The following is a 19,964-nucleotide window of genomic DNA, read 5'->3' as shown; positions in this document are numbered from 1 at the left end:
ACCTCAACTCACCAGATGCTCAGCCTAGCGTATATAATTGCTTAGTTTTACTGTGTGCTTGAATGCACTGCTTGCTACAGCCATGTGAAGACAAATCTCATTCTTCCTACCAAGACCGCGCCCCAACAGCCCCAGATCACTCCAGCAGGCCAGACCCAATCTGGGACTGTTTCTACCTAAGTCATCTAGTTCCACCCATATTTGTCCAATTCAGGATTTGGGCTTTGGCTAAATCTGACCCATCAGTGTGTTAGGAATGGGAGGATCTGTCAATATTTCTCTTAAGTTTCTTATTTAACCACATCAATTAGATTTCTTTTTAAGCCTCATGAAAATTTCTCCTAAAACACAAAACTTGTTCTATGCAAATTTTGCCTAATATGCACATCTTTGCAAAGCAATATTCACTAATACAATGCATTTGAAGGATATTTTTACTAATGTGCATTTTTTATGCACACTTTACCTTAATCGGTGCATTTTTGGACACATTTTCTGATTGGAGAACTGCTTTGCAAAATCTGGAGAAGGGGAATTTCATAGAATGGCTGCATTTCATGTATTGTGTGAATTAGGTGAAATTCAGATGTGAATGAATTTGCATCTTACTTGTGGTATCTTGTAGGTACACAGGATGATTGTCATATGAAGACAGACATTAGAATTAGGTCCCCCAATGACTGCTATTGGAGTGCTCTCAGTATCACATTTATAGTTAGGGATGGCCTTGGCCCTTCTTGAGAGAAGCTCCATTGAGACTTCATAGGTCCAGCTTGCACTGAAATGACTGTTATAAATTTGGAAGCCCAGGGTGACGTTGGGCAAGATCTGGGGATTTTCATTGATCCCCTTTACAGCAAATGCCAAGGCCACGATGTGCTGGTAGAGGTGAGTTAGCACCCTGTATTGAGAGTTACATGCTGCATCAAGGTTCATCTGCTTCAGATCATAACATTGACTTCTTTTCAATTCAGTATCCAATTCAAAAATAGTTTGTAATCTCACATTTCCCAGGTGTAAAAGACTAGATCATGAAACAGTATGTGAATCAGTAGTTTTAATACATGTAGAAAAGACATAATTCAATAAGGGGTTTTCATTTATTCTGACCTCTAGGAAATCTGGATGAGGTGTTTTGTATGTTTAATATTTGCTGGTCAAAAGTTATTTGTAGTCTGCATGTTCTTCATTCACACAGAATACACACCCTAATAAGGAAATACCAATGTAGCATTTTTCTTTGAGTTTTTCTTCCAATGGATAAAAATTACCTAGTTTCATAGCAGCCAAGATGGAGAAATTATCTTCAAGCTCTAGTTTTAAGTATCTTTAGTTTCAAGATGCGGTCTTAATTTGTAATGTAAAATAAGTTTCAAGCCTGTTTTGATGCCATGTGGATCTCTGCATGCATTACTCAACATCTGTACAAGCATTAGTCCTGGAAGCCAATATTTTAGGCTTGGTAAATGTTTTAAAATTCTTCAATAAAGTTTAAAAAGAAAATGAGTATTCGAAGTGGGTAAATCAAAATAATCTTACATTTATTTTTCTTTGTGGGATGTTTGTTGTTTTTGAAAAACAAAGGAGCAGATTAATGCCAAAACAGGAGAAAAGAGATTTAGGAGTGAACGCATGCAAAAGTGAGCAGACCAGACACAGACTGGTTCCCATATTTCTGATACAGGGGTGGCTAACCCCTTTTCAGACCTAGGGCTGCATCACTCCATTGTGCGTCAGCAGTGTGTTTTTGCCATAAAACAGTATGTGGCTCATTAATAAAGAACATGTGGGAACCCTACACATGCAGGTGTGCACATGCACACACACCATAAACATCATGCATACACATGCAGATGCGCACAGACCCTCTCCCCATTCTTCAACTGACCTGTATAGTGTGACCAAGCTTGCATTGTCTCGAGAAGGGGGAAAAATGATCTTTGTTTAATCTTCAACGGAATACTCTATCCAGCAGTGAATGTGCCTTTTTATCCACTGCTACAACTAATTAGGCTTTAGTGAAGGGGACGGGTAAGAAAATAATGGTTGAACTTGGCCCATGGTTTAGCAGGTTACTCACATTCTCTAATAGAAACAACTTAAAAGTTTTGGCTCCTCTGTCTTGTTTAATGCAGTAAATCTTGCAAGATGCAATTGGATTTATTCCCCCACTTCCCCCCCACAGATTTGATTAAGCAATGCCATTTAGTCAGTGCATTCCTTGATTTTGCAGCAAATAAAAGTACTTTGCAATGTTTTTCACTGCATTCACAACAAAGAAATAGGACATGAAAAAATAAATAAATACCAACTTCTATATGTGGATATGAACAGTGTCTTGAAATTCAACGAAGTGTTTACAATATCCCTATTTAAATCTGTTCCAGGAATTCTGCCAAATCTCCTAAAGTGAAATGGATACACTGTATACTGCAGTTTTGAGTCTACATATCCTGCAGAGGATGGGTTTAGATGTCCGATCACTACCTGTGTAAACACAAGGTCAGATGGGGTAGATGCAAAGAAATGAAGTTCCAATTATTTGTCAGTCCACTGCAGTTAAGTCCAACACCCAGGGCTGGGTTTGCTGTGAAGTTCATCAGCATCTAATATGTTTCTAAAGAAGCACGCAACTACTTTCATATGGTAATCTGAAAATTCCTGAGATGGGTGTTTCTCAAAGGATAGGGTATCTGAAAATATGTAGATCTGAGATATAATGCCAGCAATGATGAGGTCTCCTGACTGATAATATTTGTGAAGAATAGGGACAGGTTCCCTGAGGGAACATTGAGGAAGAGGAAGAAACTTGCACATCCCCTGCAGTGGCAGTAAGAGCACCAGCAACCTAAACACTACCATCTTGCAAGTGATTGGTCATTTAGGCACAAGTTCATCTTTTCTGTTATCACATCTCTTCTGTTATCGCTTCTGCTTAGTATCTCTTTCCAGCGATTCTAAGCAGGAAAGCCTAACTTGAATGGTGACTCAATAAGCTGATTCAAAGCCAGACAGATCTCTGTATGTATATTGACCCAACCAAGTGTAGTTCATAGTTATTAATAAGAGCCTCCAGTCTTGGTTTCATCATTCTGCATGTGAGCAGAGGAGGTCCCTAGGGAAGTGGAGAAGATGTAATTCTGAATAATAATTACAGGTGAGGTAATCACTTGCTTTGAATCAAATATGCTGTGCAATATTTTAAAGAAAACATGTTTATCATATCTCAGCCAAAGCCATTTCTTAAGTGGGAGAGATAGATGCTTAACCTTAATTTAGCTAATGGGGTCTCCCACTGCTGCCGCACTGATGCCACATGATTTCTGTTCTCATCCTGAAGCAAAGTTCTTAACCCGAGGTACTATTTCTGGGTTAGCAGAGTCTGTAACCTGAAGCATCTGTAACCTGAAGCGTCTGTAACCCAAGGTACCACTGTATTCTGCCATTGCTATTCAAATTATCCTGAGTAGCAAAGCCTGACTTGAATGGTCACTCCCTCAGATGATGCAAAGCCAGAATACTACAATATATAAAAAGGGGTCACCACACTGATGAGTCTCTGTGTGTCTATATAACCAGCTCTGAATAGTTCATAGTTATAAACAACATCTTCCTTTTAAATAGTCTTAGTTTTAGCATTTTGCATATGGCCAGAATAAGCCCTGAGGGTGTGGGGAGGATGCTATTATGAATGAGATAATTACAGATGTAGTAATCACTTGATTTGGGTTCTAGATTCTTTGCAATATTTCTAAAAAAAAAATGTTTATTGCTTTTCAGCCAAAGTCTTCTCAGAGTCATTCTGAACGGGAGACCAAGAGAGTGAAGACTTCTGGGAGCAAAGATGGTTGGCTAGTCATCTACTGCTGACACTGCATTGACAGATACAACTATGTGGTGGTTAAGGATGGTGACAAATTATGACATGTGACCAGTCTGCTAATTGGAAATTTCAGTTGGTATGTGAGATGACCGCTGGCATAAGAAGTGGTCACTTTTAATAGGCTGAAAACAAAACAAAAAGCATTTTTTATTATTTCCAACTAAGAAAGATTTAAAACAGGGAAAGGTGTTCTGATTGTTAAGAGTTTTCATTTTATAATACATTTAACACTTCATCCCTTTTGTGAAAGTGCTGGCTTCAAAGTGAAACTGAAATCTGTTGGAAACTGTGGGAAGGAATGTGCTCCTCTGATAAGGAGACAGACACAAGTGTTCAAGGCAGAAACTGCTAGGGTGGCAAATATACTGTTGAACATCCCCACTGAGTGTTGGCATCATGCAGCAATTATTAGATGAGCCCCTGAAGGAGCTCAGAGCTGAGATGCATAAAATGGTGAATAAAAATGCATTAAACCTCCCATCTCCACCTAGAGATTTCCACAGAGTTGACTCTTGCAAAATTAAACTCCTTTATTTCCCACAGAGGAAACATCAAGTGGTAAAGTTACTTTCAATTTCTTGGCAACACTTTCACTGATAAAAAGAAGAAAATAAAATTTCTTAGCATACAGAACTCCTTTGTTTAAAACATTCCTGTCCTTTTTTGCAATAATTTTTATTAGTTTTCAATTACAAAAATCCAATGTAAGCCTTATTATATCAATAACAAATTACAATACCAATTCAAATACCAATCAGTCAGATAGCCGGTTACACAATTTAAATTAATTAAATTAAATTAATTAAATTAAATTAAATTCCCTTTAATTCTGCTTCCAAACTGTTATTCAGTCCAATTACCATCCAATCTTAATGATAATCCCTTATACAAAAGCTACAATGTTTTTAACTTCAATTCGTGTTGACACATTTAATATTTTATGAATCCGCAAGTGAAGCTCTCCTTTATTCTTCCTGTGTGTGGTATTTATTTTAACCAAATCATTCCCTTTTGTCCTTGCCAAATGTTATGTCTATCTTGGTTATTCCTAATCCCCATCATGCCTCGTGGCATTGTTGTCTTGATGTCGTTCTAAAGAAATCTCTTCTTCTTCTTCTTTCAACACCTCTGGATGTTCTTGCAAAGCTCTGTCACTGCTCTTCTCTATTTCTTTTCAGTCTAGGAAAAGGAGTAGTGTGGCACCCCGCCAAAGCCCTGGCACACCTCCAAGTTCTCCCTTCTCCATTCTGGGTGGGTTTGCCAAGTCATTTATGTAACAAAAGAAATAGAAAGAATCCGTAGGGTCCCCCCACCCCCACATACCATTGTTTGCATTGAAATAAGTCTTTTTTCTAAATCAAATCTTAATGACCTTGTAGTTGTTTCAATTCGGCAGTTTGTGATCTTATCCCATCTTTTCCCACACGCGTCTGTACATTAGTCCCAAATAATCTCTAATGAACAGAAGAAACTCTGCTTCTTAATGGTGTCATAGGAGGAAGACCGACAGGCAAAGTGCTTTTGCACTCAGTGCCTCCCTGCCTCTCGCATTCCATGCTGGAGCATGAGCCAGGTACCCAGATGATCTGTGAGTGCAGCCTGCTTCCCCCGTTTCACGGGGGAGTTTGAAAGGATAATTACGCTCAATCATCCTTGTTTCATCTTTGCCAATGATCTCCCATTGTCGTGGGAGCTGGCTCCATCAAGGCAGCCGGAACTGGGAGCCTGTTTAAAACATTTTTGATTAGAGCATACATTTTATTCTGCCTTCAGCCCATTCATGATCAACTTCCTTTCCCTTCTATTAATAGCCAGAAAGCAGCTCAATCACAGAATGTGAATTTCCACCAGCAAAGAGAAAAACTACTCTCAGTCATAAATTATAGCCACCTCAGAGATAATTACAAAAGGGAGGCTTTTGCAAACCAATCATGTGACTTAACTTTGTCTGGATTCCTGGGAGCTGACAGCTTCTTGGTCTCATAATAATGATAATGATGATGATGATGATGATGATAATAATAATAATAATAATAATAATAATAATAATAATAATAATATATTATTTATACCCTGCCCAAGTGGCTGAGTTTCCCCAGCCATTCTGGGCAGCTTCCAATCAAGTGTTAAAAACAATACAGCATTAAGGCAGCTTTTTCAGAGCATCAGAGGTTAATCCCCTGCTCACACTTTTCTCCGGAGTGAATGCAATAGTCAATATTTATGATGGGCAATCATTAATTACCACATTTAGAAAAAACCATATAAGGCAGCTGCTGAACATGTATTTGCAAATATTCTACTGTACACAAAGAAAAAAGCACAAGATACAACAAAGGACAGGTTATTATTTCTTTAATTTTTCTTCCTTATTAGCTGTTCCCTATTGTTCAGCTCAGGCCTCAGAATGATTATATAACATTTGGGAGAAAAGATGCATCCCAGCAACCCACCACCGGAGGCTAAGATGGAGAAGATCTCCACAGCTACCATATATTTCCCCTTGGTGCTCAGGTAGGAGGGAATAAAGGACAGCCAAACACTGCAGAAGACCAACATGCTGAAAGTGATAAACTTGGCTTCATTGAAACTGTCTGGTAACTTCCTGGCGAGGAAAGCCACAGCAAAACTGACAGTTGCCAGGCAACTCATGTAGATGAGGACACAGTAAAACATTGTCACAGATCCTTCATTGCATTCTAGTATAATTTCTTCTGTTATTGTGTGCATGTCCACATCTAGGTATGGGGGAGAGGTTGCCAGCCACACAGTACATATGCCTACTTGGACTATGGAGCAGGAAAGGAGAATGGAGTGGCCTAGTCCTTTCCCCAACCATTTCCTCATCCTGGATTCTGGTTTCGTAGCTATGAAGGCCAAAACCACCATGAAAGTTTTTGCCAAGACACAAGAAACAGCAGTTGAGAAGATGATGCCAAAAGCTGTTTGTCGGAGGAGGCACGTCATGTTCTCAGGTCGGCCAATGAAAAGCAATGCACACAGGAAGCAGAGCAGGAGAGAGATGAGGAGAGTGTAGGTGAGGTTTCGGTTGTTTGCAATGACAATGGGTGTGTCGTGGTGTTTCATAAATGTACCTAGTACCAGAGCTGTGATCAGGGAAAGGAAAAGAGAGCAGCAGGCTAAACTGATGCCCAAAGGTTCTTCATAAGACAAGAAGCTGATATCCTTGGGTAGACATGCATCCTGGTTCTTGCTTGGATATTCTTTGTCTGGGCATTTATAACAGTCATTCATATCTGGAAAAAATAAGGAAATGACCTCTTGCTCATATTACAACAGCTCCCTGAAATGTTGACTATCTGTCTGAGAAGAAAAGAGCTCTGTTCAAATGAAAACACATGTTTAATACTGTCTGATGCTCTGTAGTCTGGTATTGTTGAATTTAATTGGTTCAGAGCTATTGGTCTGTAAATGGTTCCTCATGATATTGGAACGTATCATTACACTAGCCTAGGTGCAGTCTGTGTAAGTCAGAAGGAGTGACAAGGCCCCTTGTAGATTTAAGTTGAACCACATACCACCCGACTCCTGTCAAATCATTGTCATTCTCATTTGATTAGCATATTTAGACTATCTGAAGAGCAATGATCATAAAGAGGCAGGATCACACACACAGTAGATCATCTCCACCTTTGAACATTTAACTCAGCCATCCTTACAACACCTGTCAATCCTAAGTACTGTGTCTGGATCTATTTAATCTATTTTTCCTACCATCCTGGTTTGCAATCTTCCCCTCTGGACATGGGATGCAATCGTAGCAGCAAGGGGGCTGTCCCTCCTTCACTTTCTTACTGGATCCTGGAAGACATCTCTCAGTACAGACTGAAAGAGGCTGAGTCTATTCCGTAAATGAAAGAACAGAAGGATCAGCAAGAGAACAATGAGTTTGGAATCCTTTAAGTAATCGGGCCTTTCTCTACTTTACTAAACTGACACAGCATTTCAGTACAGTGGTACCTCTGGTTAAGAATGTCATTCATTCCAGAGGTCCGTTCTTAACCAGAAACCATTCTTAACTTGATGACCACTTTAGCTAATGGGGCCTCTCACTGCTGCCCCTAGATTTCTGTTCTCATCTTGAAGTAAAGTAAAGTAGTACCCTTAAAGGTACTACTTTCAGGTTAGCGGAATTTGTAACCTGAAGCGTTTGTAACCTGAAGCGTTTGTAACCTGAGGTACCACTGTAATATGTAATGGCTATACAGAGAGCAATTGCTTCTTCTGGTATTAGTAATAGTAATTTTTGAAGTTATGTGATATTCCCTTGACATTGCTCTGGTATGTGCAGTACCCCATCTGTTCTGCAAAGATTGCTCTGTCCATTAAGGTACACTTTGAAGTTTCCTTGTTAATTTTGTTATAATTGTTACTTTTGAGTATGTTGTCCACTAGGTAGACACTCTAGAACTGATTTTGGTGCCAGTGGACCCATTAGATGCTGCCTAAGGAAGAGTTTTGAATGTGCCACCCAGAGTGGCAAGGAAAACCCACCCAGGTGGGGGTATTGTTTGTTGTTGTTGTTGTTGTTGTTGTTGTTAAATTCAATCTTTTTGAATTCCATTAAAAATATTCTGGCTAAATACATGAACTGGATTGAAGCAATGCAATGCCTATGAGAATTCTTGGAATGTTGTAATACAATTCTCAGCATGTTAAGAAAAAAATATACCTTTGAAAACAGATTTTGAGATCCATCTTTTTATAAATTGATTCATCTATTCCTAATGCTCTGTCCCTTGCTCTTCACACATTTACTCTCATGTCTGTGAGCGTGCACACCCTCTTGTGGTGGAGAAATGTACCCAGAGGCTCTAATTGGCTGAATGACCGACATTCAAATGAAGGATTGTGTGATGCAAAATCACATTTGCATGGATGCAGCTTGCAGTAGGGACTGTTAATGGTTGGAATTAGGCTGAGACAACTGAACTTTTGCTATTTTCGTCTGAAGTAGGATTCCCCGAAGCCATATTTACACTCTTAGCCTTGCTTAACTTCATTTCATAGTTAAAATATAGTTTTGTAACCTCCTTAATAAAATATTTGCCTTCATTCCTTGTGTGGCTTCTAGCAGTAATCTTTTGGCTCTTAATCTGGTAGCTGGATGCTTTGGTCATACACAGCTCAGTAACTTGCAGCTCTAAGGGCAGTGAGAAGACCTGCAGGTGGATAATGATTGCTTATTCAATACTGAATCTCTTTTGAATTAGCAAAAAATGCAACCCTACCTGGTTAAACCAACTGTGCCATGTGATGGCATCTTCATCAAGGAGTAATGATTGGTCTGGTGGAGCCTGAGGATCTATCCTCCCAACTCTCACTCTGTGAAAACTTTGGTTGGCGAATATGATCCAGTTGTTAATATCCAAGCTAGATGCTGCCTCCCCATTCTGGTTGATGAAGACCACATCTCCTGCTGTATTGTTAAATGAGATGCTTCTCAGAAAGTGATGGAGCTAGATTGAAAGCAGAAAAGACAGCAGTTCGGAAAAGACTGCAGTCTAATGCATGGTGAAGCTTCCCTATGAGAATAGCCTACAACAAATAGTGGGGGTGATTTAGTCAATTGTCAGTGGATTCAGGTCTAAGCATGGAGAGAGCCAACCTATTTTCTTTCAGACACATGCATCTCTCTCAATCTTTCTTACAACTCTTCTCTCTCCGAATGCCCACAAGTTAAATATGTATGAGTAGAGAGGTTTGTCCCCCTCCCTGGTCTCCCAGAAAATCTCAGAAGACATGGCAGTGGTGTGCAACCACCTGTTCTAAGGAAGGATTTGGTTGATATGGGATAGAGGGAATGATGAACATCTCTCCCAGCCATTACCATTGCTTCCTATATATCAGGGGTGGCCAACTCCCATGAGACTGCGATCTACTCACAGAGTTAAATACTGGCAGTGATCTACCCCCTTTTGGGGGGTTCAGGTCAAAGTTGTTGAGCATTTTAGGCTCAGAAAAGACTCAGTATGGAGGCCAAATGGCCGAAATATTGGGAAATATTAGAAAAAGCTGGAGATACTTGGAGATTGCAGAGTTTTGAAAAAATTAAAAGATAAAATGCGAGATTGGTTACATTATGCTCAGATCAGGGAGGTTTTTAACTTGGATAAAAAAACAGGTTTCCAGGTGGAAAAATCGAAACTAGAAACAGAACTGTTAGAACATAAGACTAAGGTACTTTCAAAAATGTACAACTTGCTGTTAAAATGGAACACTCAAGATGAAATGGTTAAATCAGCCATGATAAAATGGGCACAGGACATTGGGTACAATATTATGTTTGCTGACTGGGAAAGGTTATGGACCACCGGGGTGAGGTTCACGGCATGTAATGCCTTGAAAGAAAATATTATGAAAATGATTTATAGGTGGTACATGACCCCAGTCAAGCTTGCAAAAATATATCATTTGCCTGACAATAAATGTTGGAAATGCAAGGGAACTGAAGGAACATTCTTTCACCTCTGGTGGACTTGCCCAAGGGTTAAGGCTTTCTGGGAAATGATCTATAATGAGTTGAAAAAGGTATTTAAGTATACCTTCCCAAAGAACCCAGAGGCCTTCCTTTTGGGCATTGTTGGCCAGAGGGTGTTAAAGAAGGATCGAACTTTCTTTATGCATGCAACAACAGCAGCAAGAATACTTATCGCAAAACATTGGAAGACCCAAGATTTGTGCACGCTGGAAGAATGGCAGACGCAACTGATAGACTACATGGAATTGGCAGAAATGACTGGCAGAATTTGAGACCTGGGAGAAGAGATAGTGGAAGAGGACTGGAAAAAGTTTAAGGACTATCTACAAAAACATTTTAAACTGTATGAATGTTAAGAAGATGCAGGATAGAAAACAACATGGCATCAGCAATTTAGTTGAAAGAAATATGAGAATAAGCGATGTTTAAGAAAAAGATGAAATCTGGAGCAATATTATGTTTAAATTAAGTACTTACCGTATTTTTCGCCCCATAAGACGCACCGGCCCATAAGGCGCACCTAGATTTTAGGGGGGGAAATAAAGGGAAAAAAATTATTTCCCCCCCCCAGGTGCGCTGCGCTACACCAGGAGCTTGGGGCGTGCGGAGCTCAGCGCGCCCCAAGCTTCTGCGTGCCGGCAAGGTCTCCGCTAGCGTGGGAGAGCCGGGCGCCTCTCCCGGGGCTAGCGGACCCCTGCGCTAATCCAGAAGCTTGGGGCAAGCTGAGGTCAGCGCGCCCCAAGCTTCTGCGTGCCGGCAAGCAGTCCGCTGCCGCCCCAAGCCTCCCGCACCCGGCAGGAGGTCCCGCCGGGTGCGCAAGGCTTGGGGCGGCAGCGGACTGCTTGTGCGCACCTAGAAGCTTGGGGAGTGCTGAGCTCAGCGCGTGCCAAGCTTCTGCATGCCGGCAAGCAGTCCGCTGCCGCCCCAAGCCTCCCGCACCTGGCAGGAGGTCCCGCTGGGTGCGCGAGGCTTGGGGCAGCAGCGGACTGCTTGCGCGCACCTAGAAGCTTGGGGCCAGCTGAGCTCAGCCCGCCCCAAGCTTCTGCATGCCGGCAAGCAGTCCGCTGCCGCCCCAAGCCTCCCGCACCCGGCAGGAGGTCCCGCTGGTTGCGTGAGGCTTGGGGCAGCAGCGGACTGCTTGCGCGCACCTAGAAGCTTGGGGCCAGCTGAGCTCAGCCCGCCCCAAGCTTCTCGGTGCGCGCAAGCAGTCCGCTGCTGCCCCAAGCCTCACGCACCCGGCAGGAGGTCCCACGGGGTGTGCGAGGGCCAGCTGAGCTCAGCTGGCCCCAAGCTTCTGGGTGCGCGCAAGCAGTCCGCTGCCGCCCCAAGCCTCGCGCACCCGGCAGGAGGTCCCACGGGGTGTGCGAGGCTTGGGGCGGCAGCGGACTGCTTGCGCGCACCCAGAAGCTTGGGGCCAGCTGAGCTCAGCCCGCCCCAAGCTTCTCGGTGCGCGCAAGCAGTCCGCTGCCGCCCCAAGCCTTGCGCACCCGGCAGGAGGTCCCACGGGGTGCGTGAGGCTTGGGGCGGCAGCGGACTGCTTGCGCGCACCGAGAAGCTTGGGGCCAGCTGAGCTCAGCTGGCCCCAAGCTTCTAGGTGCGCGCAAGCAGTCCGCTGCCGCCCCAAGCCTCGCGCACCCGGTGGGACCTCCTGCCGGGTGCGCGAGGCTTGCAGACACTCGCCCGAAGCAGGGGGAGCCCTCCAGAGGGCTCCCCGTGCTTCGGGCGACAGGCTGCCGCCCCAAGCCTCGCGCACCCGGTGGGACCTCCTGCCGGGCGCGCGAGGCTTGCAGGCATTCGCCCCATAAGACGCACCCCGATTTCCCCTTCATTTTTGGAGGGGAAAAAGTGCGTCTTATGGGGCGAAAAATACGGTAAGTATTTGATAAAAACATCTAAAGTCGGAGACATAATATTTGAAAATTACAAAATAAGAATTGAAATAAGGTAATAAATTGCTGTTTATAATTTTATAATTGGGAACGCAGGAAAGGGAGATGTGAGGAAGTCCAAAAGGTTATGGAAATAGGATTTATGGACAGTTGTTTTCGTTGTACTTTTTCTATTCTATGTTTATCTTTTTGCTTTTCTCTGTTTTCTTTGTTTGTTATATCTTGGTGATGTTAATTTATATGTTTGGTGATTTTATTGTTTAAAACCTTTAATAAATATCTTACAAAAAAAAACAACAAAGTTGTTGAGCATTTTTAGGGAGGACGAAGGACCATTTTTGGCAGATAAGGTACAAAATGTTAATCTTTTGTTAGGGGAGCCAAAGTTGTTAAGCTTTTTGGAGGGGAGCCACTGATCTACCAGTGATCTGCCACAGACGGCCAGTGAGCTACTGGTAGGTCGTGATCTACCTGTTGGACGTGCCTGCTATATACAAATGCAGTGGCATCTCATTTGGCTGCAAAGCTTCCATCATGCAAATACTTTCTTTTGAAACAAAGGGCGGTACCTGGGGACCTCCGGGGTGGCGCCATCGGTAATGGCGGACTCCCTCTGGTTCGGAGGGACCAGCTCTGCGGGAATCGGGTCTGTTCCGCTGCGGCGAAGCGGGGACCCTTGAAAAAATCACAGGCGGGTAAAGCCTGTGACCGTGGGATTCGGCGGGCACCTTTTGCGCCCCCCCAACTTGCAAAGGAGCCCGATTACGGGTTCCGGAGCGGAGTGGGGAAGCGGCGCGGTGCCGTGAGTCAACTGCTTCTTCCGTGGAGCGAAGCCGCACAGCCGTTACCGGAGAGCGCTGCCTTTTTCCTGGGACAATTTGTCTACAAAACAACTATCCGTGAGTAGGCTAATTTGGGAAACAAAGGAACAAAGAAGCAATTTGACACCGAAGCGGAGAGGCATAAACAAGAAGTCTGCCTTCCGTTCTTTGTAAATAGAGCAAAGCGAAAACCTTGACAGACGTTTGAAAAGGACTGTAATTCTAACATCAAACAAGCGATTTCCCCCCTTGATTGCAGGAGAGGAGGGGGGAAAGGTCTGAATTGTATTTCCCTGCAAAAAGAGAGAAAAGGAAGCTAAAATCCACCGCTTAAAACCTGGGGACGGGTTGCCAGTGAACTGTAAGAATGCCGTACTGTGAATGCGCTGTTGGTGAAAATACTCTTTGACAGCTAACTCTGCAAGTGAAATTTTGGAACAAGAGGGAGATAGACTGAAACTGCAGAGTTTTGGGAAATTAAAAAACAAAGTGTGAGACTGGCTTCATTATTATCAGATAATGGAGGCATACAATTTGGACAAGAAAATTGGCTTCCAGTTGGAAAAGTCAAAATTAGAAACAGAACTGCTAGAACCCAAAACTAAGATTTTGTCAAAGATGTATAACTTGCTGTTGAAATGGAATACACAGGATGAAACGGTGAAATCTGCTATGATTAAATGGGCACAAGATGTTGGACATAACATAATGATGGCTGACTGGGAACAGTTATGGACCACAGGTATGAAATTCACAGCATGTAATGCCTTAAGAGAGAATATTATGAAAATGACACCAGTCAAGCTTGCAAAAATCTATCATTTGCCCAATAATAAATGTTGGAAATGTAAAGAGACTGAAGGTACATTCTTTCACCTCTGGTGGACGTGCCCAAGGATTAAGGCATTCTGGAAGATGATTTATAATGAAATGAAAAGGGTATTTAAATATACCTTTCTGAAGAAACCAGAGGCCTTTCTCCTGGGCATGGTCGGCTAAATGGTGCCAAAGAAGGACAGAACTTTCTTTATGTATGCCACAACAGCAGCAAGAATACTTATTGCAAAGTATTGGAAGACACAAGATCTACCCACTCTGGAAGAATGGCAGATGAAGGTGATGGACTACATGGAATTGGCGGAAATGACTGGCAGAATCCGAGACCAGGGAGAAGAGTCGGTGGAAGAAGATTGGAAGAAATTTAAAGATTATTTACAGAAATATTGCAAAATTAATGAATGTTAGAATGATGTCAGAATGAAGTTAAGTGGTTTAAGCAGCAATGTTATAAAGGTGTATGTAAAAATGGATTATTAACAGGTGAGAAACCAAAGTTATAATATATTAAGTTAAAGGATTAAGATAAAGACAAAGAGAGAAATTGCTGAATTAACTAACTGAATTGGAATACAAAAAAGGGAGGTGTGAGGAGGTCAGGGAAACAAGGAAATGAATGTAAGGTATGGAAAGACTGATGTATTTTTTAAGTGTTTTTTATCTTTTTTATCTTTTGTATTTTTTCTTTTATTTTTACTTTTGTCTTTCTTTTCTTCTTCTTTTTTAATTCATGTAATTCTTTTCTTTGAAACCTTAATAAATATCATAAAAAACAACAAAGGGTGGTACCTACTCACAGAAAGACACAACCACCATGGCCCTTTTGTATAGGGTCTGCTGCCATTTGCCAGCAGCACAATATGTGGGGAATTATCTAGGGTACCACCATATCCCTGCCACCTCCTACTCTGTCAGCAGAATTATAAATTCAGTTCTGGGTTCTTCTTCCTAATACACCTTCCCAAGAGTTTGGACTCTGAGAGATCAATCAGAACTTTATTAGCAAAGCCAACAGGCCACAGCTATACAAGAATTAAAAATAAAATAAAATAAACATAAAGAGGGGATAAAAACAAACAAAAGGAGGTCCGTCAGATGAACACGTCTGTCACTCAGATGGTGGCCCTCAATTTCACAGCTCTCTCGATGTACCTTGCGACCTTCTCTGTAGTCTGACTGTCCGTATCAGATAAGAGAAAGAACAGTATAATGTCTTGTGGACGGCCGGGGTTGGGGAGAATGAGTGGAGTAATAATCTCATTCCTTAGGTCTTTATAAAGGGGGCAGGATAGGAGGACGTGGGACACTGTTTCCGTGTTACCATCTCTACATGGGCAGAGTCGTTTTTCAAATGGAGTCTTTTGGTAACGACCTTCGAGTACGGCAGAGGGAAGAACATCCCATCTAGCCAATGTAAAGGCGCGTCTGTATTTGGGGATGGTTAATTTAGACAAATATGAAGCTGGGAAGTCAAAGTGGGCAGGAGGAAAGTAGGTATACCATGGACACATTTTCTTTAAAATAGTCAGGTTGTTTTCTGAGAGAAAAGAGCAAGCTAATAGGATTTTGGCAACCCATAGAGTGTCAGGAAGTAACAGGGCTTTCGCAGTTGAGGATGTTCAGCCTTTACCTGCCAAAACTGTTGATTCAGATCCTTCCCCCTCTCTTTGTATGCAATTCTTCTATGTCTGAGTCTGGATGTGGACATGGCATGTAAAGCATGGGCCATGGTGTAGACAGCACTGTGGATGCTGAAACTGTGGCCTGTCATGCTCATTTCAAAAAGTGATCCAGGAAGGTTCTCCAGCTTCTCTTCTCCGGTGCAAATATTCCCCTCTGCCTTGTCTGCAGTGATATCTGGGAACACACATTCAAAGGCCTGTTGCCAGAATTCCCTGATAAATCCGTCCCCATCTGTGCTGGAAGGGTTTCTGTGCACAACATACTGATGAAATCCTGGTGGGTTTCTAATCTGAATTTCAAAGGCTATAGCGCCATTTAATATTCCTGCGTCCCAGTACCTTTGAAAGACAAATGAAGCAAACTCAACCTGGGCTGTTATTATCCATACTTTACTTTCTACATTCTTTGTCTTGTCATCATGTTCTGAAAAGTATGAAAGCAATCTCAAAGTTGCCATGGAGTAAGATTCTCCAGAGGCAACCACTACATTAGCATTGCTGTTAAAAATTTTCTCGTTTATTATTGCCCCCTGTGTTAGCATTCCAGAAATTTCAGAAATAAAACTAAAACTGGGGATTCTTTCTAGGAATGCAAAGCAGACACCACTCTTGGTAAACATTGGGGAAATGGTTTGCACAAATCTTTCTCCATTGTCATTTTCTGTTGCAATGACTCCAATCCACGTCCACCTGAAATGCAGAAGCAAAGAGAGAATTCCCTCATACTGAAGGGCTTCTGAGGCTGCCATCTGGTAGAAGGGAAGTCCTGGGCTTTTATCATTCATCACTGGAGCAGAGCCATAAATGAGCTGAAGAGGGAATGGAGGAAGAGAAGAGGCAAAGTAATATTTGCAGAGTTTTTTCGAACTATTCATATACATTATGTGGTGAATCCTGTCAGTCAGACATGCCCTTTGCCACCTACCAGGGGTTGCATTCCTTTCTCATTTATACTAAAGACACACATGCAGATGAGCTGAAAATTGGGGTCATCTCCCATTCCAGTTTGTTAAGCATTTGTTCTGTTGACCAGAGAGGGGCAATGTTCCAATTTTATTTTTATACTTGCAAAATTTGGCAGCGTCTTCTATGATGGACAAAACTGATTAGAGGGACACACCATGCCCCAAACAGAGGATTGCCTACCCCTGCATTGGACATTATTTACTTTAGCCATGTCAGAATTGCAACTTGGTTTGGGTGCACATTTCTTCTCTCTAGCTTCTTTCATCTTCACGATGCTCATACCCCAACACACAGCAGAACTGTCATTTCTGCCTCTTGTTTTTCAAAACTCCTCAGACATTACTTATGAACATTTATTTCACTTTGGAACCAGTTTCTCAGTACTATTGCTGTTCTCCTGCATAAGTGGATTATATCTGCAATTTGTCATACCTTCAGAGTGTGTTTAATTTGAAAGTCTTTCCCCCTAAACATTCACATATTGGGTATGGTGGTCATGGCTGGTGATGAAGAAACCCACTCTCCCATCATTGGCCTTTGGGATTTCCTTGAGGTGTGTGTAAGAGATTGAGGGGGGTGACATATTTTTTTCTGCTATTGCAGAATTTCTTTCCCCTCATTTAGGTTATTATATTTTATATTAATTCTGTACCACCTTTATTTCCCAAGGATCTGAAGGTGGTGAATATGGTTCTGCTTCCAATTTCATCCTTGCCCTAAGCTACTGATACACTCAGAACTAGTGCTGTGAATTCACCCTCTTTCACTATGCAAGCTAAGAGAGGCATTGTACATGGGTGCCCTACCTGCGGAATCTTATAGATATCCAAAACAGTTGCCATATAAAAGGAGATTTCAGAATCAAGTCCTCCTATGACCCCAGCCAGATTATTTTCAACATCACATATATAGTTAGGAACAAATTTCTCCACTCTGGATAAAAGCAGCAGTGTCGCAAAATATGTGTTTCTTGCATTGTTATAGCTGTCATATAAGTGAAAGCCCAAGGTGATATTGGGTAGGATGTGAGGGTCTTCATTGATCTCCTTTACAGCAAATGCCAAGGTCACGATGTGCTGGTAACCCTTAGGCATCACCCTAGAATGAGAGTTGCAAACAATATCAGAAGGAACTGATATATCATTTTGCATATCAACACAGTAGTTAATCATATCGACTTCAGGGGAGTTAACGCCCAGTCCACTCTATTGCCGAACAATTCTTATAATCAGCAAGTTCTTCCAGATGTTTACACAGAATCTCCTATCTTGCAACTTGAATCCATTGGTTCTGGTCCTGCCCTCTGGAGCAAGAGAAAACAAGCTTGCTCCAACTTCCTGGTGACAGCCCTTGAGACATTTGAAAATGGTTATCCTACATCACCTCAGTCTTCTATTTTCATAGCTAAAAATACCCAACCCCCTCAATGCTCCCTCATAAGGTTTGGCTTCCAGACCCTTGATAATACGTGTCACCCTCCTCCGCATATGTTGCAGCTTGTCAATATCCTGAACATAACTGAACACAGTACTCCAGGTGTGGTTTGAGCATGGCAGAATAGAGCTGTTCTATTACTTCTTTTGATTCTGGCACTATACTTCTGTTGACTCCTTGATCCTTTTCAGACATAGCACTGGCAATCCAGGTATTCTCCATCTTATATTTGTACAGCCGGTATTCCTGCCTAAGTGCAGAACCTGACATTTGTTCCTATAGAAATGCAATTTGTTTTTCTGTCCAAGTTCTCCATTCTATTAAGGCCAATGGTATCTAGACCAGGGGTTGCTAATGTGGTGCCCATAGGAACATTGGAACCCCTGGGGTCTTTCCCTGAAACATCTAGGACTTTCCCTGACATTTACAAAGTTTCTGAGCTCTCTCCTGTTAGACCCCTTTCTTATTCATGAGGCAGAAATGGTAGTTGTAATTCACAGAATTCTATACTTCATATTATATGCCATCATTGTGAAACAAATTTTAGCCTAAGAAAGCCGACTTCATAAAACTTAGGGAAGTGCTGGGTTAGATCCCATGGACAGTACTACTAAAAGGAAAGGGAGTTCATGATGGCTGGGAGTTTGTTAAGAGGGAGATAGTAAAAGCACAACTTCAGGCAATACCAATGAGACGGAAACATGGAAGGTGCCTAAAGAAGCCAGGGTGGCTATCTAAAGAACTTTTAACTGAGTTAAGATTTAAAAAGGATGTGTACAAAAAATGGAAAAGGGGGGAAACCACCAAAGAGGAATTCAAACAAATGGCCAGCACGTGTAGACACAAAGTCAGAAAAGCTAAAGCACAGAATGAACTCAGGCTTGCTAGAGAGGTTAAAAGCAACAAAAAAGACATTTATGGGTATGTTTGTAGCAAAAGGAAGAACAAAGAAACAGTGGGGTCACTCAGAGGAGAAGATGGTGAAATGCAAACAGGGGACACAGAAAGGGCTGAACTCCTCAATGCCTTCTTTGCCTCAGTCTTCTCCGATAAAGAAAACAATGCCCGACCTGAAGAATTTGGAGCAAATGATTCAGCAGAGGAAACACAGCCCAGAATAACTAAGGAGATAGTACAAGAATACTTGGCTAGTTTAGATGTATTCAAGTCTCCAGGGCCAGATGAACTGCATCCAAGAGTATTAAAAGAACTGGCAGATGTGATCTCAAAACCACTGGCAGTCATCTTTGAGAATTCCTGGAGAACAGGCGAAGTCCCGGCAGACTGGAGGAGGGCAAATGTCCCTATTTTCAAAAAGGGGAAAAGAGAGGACCCAAATAATTACCGCCCAGTCAGTCTGACATCAATACCAGGGAAGATTCTGGAGCAGATCAGTAAGCAAACAGTCTGTGAGCACCTAGAAAAGACTGCTGTGATCACCAATAGTCAGCATGGATTTCTGAAAAATAAGTCATGTCAGACTAACATGATCTCGTTTTTTGACAGAATTACAAGCCTGGTAGATGAAGGGAACGCAGTGGATGTAGCCTACCTTGATTTCAGCAAGGCATTTGACAAGGTTCCCCATGATATTCTTGTAAAGAAGCTGGTAAAATGCGGTCTTGACTATGCTACAACTCAGTGGATTTGTAACTGGCTGACTGACCGAACCCAAAGGGTGCTCATCAATGGTTCCTCTTCATCCTGGAGAAGAGTGACTAGTGGGGTGCCACAGGGTTCTGTCTTGGGCCCGGTCTTATTCAACATCTTTATCAACGACTTGGATGATGGACTCAAGGGCATCCTGATCAAATTTGCAGATGACACCAAACTGGGAGGGGTGGCTAACACCCCAGAGGACAGGATCACACTTCAAAACGACCTTGACAGATTAGAGAACTGGGCCAAAACAAACAAGATGAATTTTAACAGGGAGAAATGTAAAGTATT

At 42.3% G+C, this 19,964-nt stretch overlaps 1 protein-coding gene across 5 annotated transcripts in view; it reads right to left on the bottom strand.

Annotated features, from left to right (window-relative positions):
* The window catches only part of LOC310691346 (extracellular calcium-sensing receptor-like), a 168,182-nt gene that overhangs the window by 131,800 nt on the left and 16,418 nt on the right, over positions 1–19,964 (bottom strand). The gene's annotated exons all lie outside the window — the stretch shown is intronic.

This window comes from Podarcis liolepis, assembly GCF_965112155.1.
Source record: "Podarcis liolepis genome assembly, chromosome: 13".
Classification (NCBI taxonomy): Eukaryota; Metazoa; Chordata; class Lepidosauria; order Squamata; family Lacertidae; genus Podarcis; species Podarcis liolepis.
This window is presented reverse-complemented; position numbering and strand designations above follow the sequence as displayed.